The sequence below is a fragment of the Pan troglodytes genome, chromosome 13 (genome assembly GCF_028858775.2).
Source record: "Pan troglodytes isolate AG18354 chromosome 13, NHGRI_mPanTro3-v2.0_pri, whole genome shotgun sequence".
In the NCBI taxonomy this organism is placed as follows: domain Eukaryota; kingdom Metazoa; phylum Chordata; class Mammalia; order Primates; family Hominidae; genus Pan; species Pan troglodytes.
The window spans coordinates 32384760-32391148 of record NC_072411.2 but is presented as its reverse complement, the minus strand read 5'-3'; the positions used below and the strand labels follow the sequence as shown (position 1 = coordinate 32391148).

The 6389-nt window shown below is 41.1% G+C and overlaps 1 pseudogene; it reads right to left on the bottom strand.

The window, feature by feature from the left end:
* Positions 1–1918: 1918 nt before the first annotated feature.
* LOC112208377 (rho-related GTP-binding protein RhoQ-like) lies at positions 1919–2670 on the bottom strand (annotated as a pseudogene).
* Between the last annotated feature and the right edge of the window lie 3719 nt (positions 2671–6389).

Below are 6389 nucleotides of genomic sequence, written 5' to 3'. Positions count from 1 at the left end.
GTGAACATTGTGCAATATATCTTTTTTTTGGAAATATATAATAGCTTACTGTTGTAATTCATTTATAACATGTGTTGGACAACTTAGCTAATATGTTAATTGATTTATACAATTCCTTTCAATTTTATCTAAAAATAGCAGACCAAAATTAAATTAAGAAACTTACATAAGATTCCATTTGAGCATACATAATGCCATGATACTTTAATGTGAACCACCATTTCTTGGAAGAAAGAAGACATCCAAATGTCTGATTCAGAGAGAAAGTTCCTGGCCAGTCATCCAGTAGACTCTCTCCACTCTTCAGTGGGAAGGTGATGCTTATATTTTTAAAAATCTCTACAAAGCTCACATACAACAAGACAGTACATCCTAGATTTGTGACTGATATGAGCATTTAAAGCTGTCATTTTCAAGTATAAAAGTTTAGTGTTCCATTACCCAATCTGTGCAGTAGACATAGCTATAAGCCCAAGTCACATGAATTAACAGAAGCCCACCAAAGACATTTAAAAAATTATAATTTAGGCAACAGCAAGTTTACATGTAGGAAAGGCTAGAAAAAAATGTGTAGATGAGATTGTTTCTCTAAAATGCATTAGGTTGTTCACAATGAAGCTTTGTCTAACACCATTATCTGATGCATGGCATATGCAATAAGGCAGATCCACAGCAGACCAAACAAGGAAGCTGAATTAGGTAATAGAACTAGTAATTAAGATGGTTCACCTCTAACACAGTTCTGCAGCCTGTTCCCCCCAGAGAAAGATTAGAAAAGGCTCCAGTGTACCAAATAAGCTTCACAGAAGAACATGAAAATTTTTCTCCAACTTTTTTTTTTGAAGCAGAGCCTGTCACTTAGGGACCAACTGCTTGTAGATGAAATAACTCAACATTAATTACTTCTAGCCTAATGTAATATGGCTGGAGAAAATGGGTCTCCGGAAGCCGGTATTTTATTTAACTTACATTCTAGGTGTGTATATAAGTTCTCGCTCTATAACTTCTGCTGTGGTCCCAACATCTATATCTGAAAGGTGGAAGCAGCTGCTCTGTTACCATTTTCATGTAACATGCTTGGATTCTAGGTCTTTCCTCTTTAACACAACTTAAAGAAAGTTTCTTGTGGTTTAGTCAGCATACACACTTCTCATTTCATTTGATGTACACAGCCAAAGTGGGAATTAAAAAAAAAATTACCATCTAGTTCAGAGAGCTAAACTGAGTCCAGCATTATGGCAAAGTCTGACCCAAAATTTTAATTTGTAATTTTAGCATGTGTCTCATGCACTTTGGGGAGCGTCAAACTAAATCTACAATTGCCCGAAGCCTTGTTACAGTTTAATGCACATTAACTAAAATGTGTACATTTTTAGTGTTCATGATAAATGCAGTTATGACCTTATTACACTTCAGCATTCTTTAAGAAAGCACATTAAGCTTTAATATAGAAATATTTAGGTTACACTTGTGCTCAAGTAATAATAAAACATTTGTTCTTTTTTGATCTCATACATTCTCTCCTCAGGTACGGCCCATCTCCTATACGCTTGGAGCGACCTTTGGCTATGTGGCTGGCCTTGTTATTTCACCACTCTGGATATACTGGAATAGAAAGCAACTTACATACAAGAACAATTAACCGGAACAAAGGGAGATATTTCTTTGTGCAGATTATGTAAGGACTGTGCAGAAATGTGTATGGTCAAAGCCAAGCAGTTCCATTTACAGCTCTGTTTTTTATGTAGTTACAACATGATGTGATTGTAGCTTTTTAAACTATGAAACCCCTGAGAGATTGTACCTTCTAGTTGAAATAAAGTATTTATAGTAGATTGTGGCTTCAGATACTGCTTACTGCTTCTTAAACCTTTAAGGAACATTCTTAATAAACTTTATAGAATTCTGGGGACAGATTTTGTTTTCTTTCAAGTTTTGAACTGCTTCATTACCTATAAAAGGTCTGGGTATAGCTGTAGCATTTCATTTGCTTCCTCAGAGAAATGGCCAGTTTCCTTGGCCACTGAAGATGTTTCTCACGTAATTAAACAACAGTTTATACATCTTGATCCTATTCTTTTTTTTTACAGTGTGTTTCTTTGGAGTTAAAATGGCTATGATAGCCTCATCAAAAACAGTCTTCAATCCCTTCTGGGTTAAAGCTGAACATTCCACATAGCAGCATGCTCCTATCTCTTTTGCTAGTTTCTGTCCTTGTTCCACACATATAGGTTTTTCTTTCATATCATTCAGTCTTGCTAAAGTTTTGGGGTCATCTCGGAGATCAATCTGAGTTCCTATTAATAAAAAGGGTACATTTGGTGCGTATTCCTTAAGTTCCGGTACCCACTCCTCTTTCACATTTTGAAATGAGGCTGGATTTACCACCGAGAAGCATATAAGGAAGTCGTCTGTCACTGGGTAAGATAAAGGCCTCAGACAGTCATAGTCTTCCTGTCCGGCCGTGTCATAGAGTCCTAGGAGGTACTGCTTGCCCCCCACGGTGACGCTGACTGCTTAGTGGTCGAAGACGGTGGGCACGTACTCCTCCGGGAAGGCTTCGTTGGCAGAGCTCATGAGTGGGCACGTCTTGCCCACCGCCCCGTCGCCGACCACCACGCACTTGAGCATCAGCGCGCCGGGCCCGTGAGCCATGCTGCTGCCCGCCGGCCTCCGGGCATGGTCCCCCCGGAGCCCCCGCCCCGGCCCCGGGCTCAGCCCCAGCCCGCCTGGGGCGTCCGCCGCCGTCGCCGCCGCTCTGCGCCGCAGGGCCGCCCCCCGACCGGCCCCATGCAGCGGCTCCCCTCGCCAGAGGGGAGGGGGCGGCGGGCCCGGGGCGCTGCCGCCGCCGCGGTCGCCGCCAGGATACCCGCCCCGGCCCCGGTGGCTGCGCCCGCCCGCTGCCCCCGCCACTGGGCGCCCGCGCCCTCTCTCCGGCCTGGTCTCCCCAGGAGAGGATCCGCCGGATCATAAGCATCTTTTGTGTGTGTGTGTGTGGAGTTTCGCTCTTGTTGTCCAGGCTGGAATGCAATGGCACAATCTCGGCTCACCGCAACCTCCGCCTCCTGGATTCAAGCGATTCTCCTGCCTCAGCCTCCCAAGTAGCTGGGATTGCAGGCATGCGCCGCCACGTCCAGCTAATTTTGTATTTTTTGTAGAGATGGCGTTTCTCCATGTTGGTCAGGCTGGTCTCAAACTCCTGACCTCAGGTGATCCGCCCACCTCAGCCTCCCAAAGTGCTGGGATTACAGGCATAAGCCACTGTGCCCAGCCTATCTTTTATCTTTATATATGTCTGTTTTATAGAAAAAAAAATTCTACAGGTGGAATTCCTAGGTCAAAAACTAAGAACACTTTTGGCCAGGCACGGTGGCTCACGCCTGTAATCCCAGCACTTTGGGAGGCCGAGGCAGGCAGATCACCTTGAGGTCAGGAGTTCGAGACCAGCCTGGCAAACATGGTGAAACCGTCTCTACTAAAAATACAAAAATTAGCCAGGCGTCAGGGTGTGTGCCTATAATCCCAGCTACTGGGGAGGCTGAGGCAGGAGGATTGCTTGAACCCAGGAGGCGGAGGTTGTAGTGAGCCAAGATCGTGCGATTGCACTCCAGCCTGGACAACAAGAGTGAAACTCCATCTCAAACAAACAAAAAAACTAATAACACTTTATAGATACAGCCCAATATTTGTTCCTCCAAAATTACATTAACACTGACATAAGTGACATTTCTGTCTTAAAGACACTGGGTGTCAAATTGTTAAACCTCTTATATGTAAAAGAGAAACCAACAAAACAAAACAAAAGAACCAATGATCAAACCCTAATTATCTTTTACACATCTTTGTTGTGGGAAGAAAGTTGAGCAGCTTTTCATCTGAAGAGCCTACTCTTCTTTCTTTTTTTGTGACTTGTCTGTTGAAATGCTTTGCCATGGAATAGTAATTCCATTGCAGAAGCTTTTTATAATGATTTTAATCAATATTTATAATATAGCTTTTCCCTCAATTTTGTTTCAATTAGCTTTACATTTTTTGATACATAGTAGAGCAAATCTTTTCACATTCTTATCGAATATAAGGTATTCGTATACATTTTTCTTCCAAAAGAAATCTGAAGTCAAGCACTGACGTTCGAAGAAAAAAAAACAATAATTTGATTAAAATTGTATTAAACATATTTAGTTTGGAGGAGGCTGAGATAATCAAGATATAAATAATGCTGGATATTCTCATCTAGTCAGATGATGTCTCTCCATTAACTAACTCTTGTAGTCCAAGTAACATTCTGTAGATTTATCTGCATAGGGAATGCTCACTTTTTCTAAGTGTATATCAAGATATTTTAGAGTTTTCAATGTGAATAGACACTTTTTGCTTGTACAAATTCAATTTTATTCAGTTTGATTCATGAGAATTCTTTTGAGTTTCATTTTATCTTTTATCTGTCCTCTTAACTCATTGTTTTTATTAATTTTTAATTTCATTTTCTGAAAATTATATCAGTGGCTGTGTAATTGATGTTTAATTCTAATATGTATATTTCATTTTTCCTGTCATATTGCACTGGGAATAAAACCTGAACAGTACTGAATACTCTCAGTGAAAGTAGTCATGCTTTTCCTCTTACCAACAGAAATTCCTTTAGTAATTCATCAAGATGTTTAATGTAGAATTCTTTAAAAAATCAAAACCACAATAAGATACCATGTCACGTCAGTTAGAATGGCGATCATTAAAGAGTCAGAAAACAACAGATGTTGGAGAGGATGTGGAGAAGTAGGAACACTTTTACACTGTTGGTGAGGCTGTAAATTAGTTCAACCATTGTAGAACACAGTGTGCTGATTCCTCAAGGATCTAGATCAAGAAATACCATTTGACCCAGCAATCCCATTAGTGGGATTATAAGGATTTACATTTCCAAAGGATTATAAATCATTTTACTATAAAGACACATGCACATGTTTGTTCATTGCAGCACTATTCACAGTAGCAAAGACTTGGAACCAACCCAAATGCTCATCAATGATAGACTGGATAAAGAAAATGTGGCACATATACACCATGGAATACTACACAGCCATTAAAAAGGATGAGTTCATGTCCTTTACAAGGACATGGATGAAGCTGGAAACCATCATTCTCAGCAAACTAACACAGGAACAGAAAACCAAATATTGCATGTTCTCACTCGTAAGTGGGAGGTTAACAATGAGAACACATGGACACAGGGAGGGGAACATCACACACTGGGGCCTGTCGGGGGTGGGGGGCTAGGGGAGGGATAGCATTAGGAGAAATACCTAATGTAGATGATGGGTTGATGGATGCAGCAAACCACCATGGCACATGTATACCTATGTAACAAACCTGCACATTCTGCACATTTACCCCAGAACTTAAAGTATAATTTTAAAAAAATCAAATTAAGGTATTATAAAGCTTTTAGATGTTTGTCTCACTTCAATACTATTTTTCTTTAGTTTACCATGTAACCATCCAAAACTAAATCATCCCCCACCTCAGTTAGGCATCTTAGCATAAGTCCAGTTACTCAGAAGTCTCAGCTTTGCTTCCTCTTCCCCTACAACCCACTTTTAGAATGTAAGCAAGTCCTCTCCTGGTTTTCTTTTCTCCATTCCTACATCTTAGTTAAAGCTTTTACATCTTCACCATGCAGACCACAAAGACCACTAAAAATGAGACAGATAACAGACACAGGCTCCCATTTCTGGGTTCTGGGATCAAAGTTTAAATCAGAAGCACAGCATAATGCTATTAATTGGTAGTGTGTTTGGGCCCTATTGAAAGAGCCTACCTCAAGTGTTGAGACAGAAATTGAAAATAATCATACAGGAAAATACTGTAGAACTCAGTAGTCCAGAAAGCTCTATTACAGGCTGGGCACTGGCTTATGCCTGGCTCATGCCTGTAATCTTAGCACTTTGGGTGGCTGAGGCAGGTGGATCATCTGAGGTCAGGAGTTTGAGACCAGCCTGCCAACATGGTGAAACCCCATCTCTACTAAAAACCCCAAAATCAAGCCAGGCATGGTGGCATGCACCTGTAATCCCAGTTACTCCGGAGGCTGAGGCAGGAGAATCATTTGAACCTAGGAGACGGAGGTTGCAGTGAGCCGAGATAGCACCATTGTACTCAAGCCTAGTCGACAAAGGGAGACTCTGTCAACAAAGAAAGAAAGGAAGAAAGAAAGGAAGGAAGGAAGGAAAGGAAAGCTCTATTACAGAAAGCAATGTGAATTGGAATTGCTTTATGGTCATAAAGGAAATATTTTGGCCACTCTGAGGGATGTTCCAGGCAATAGTTTCAGTCTTTAGCTATATAACCCTTTCAGGTCAGCAAAAAGGGTCAAAAAAACCAGCCAGTGT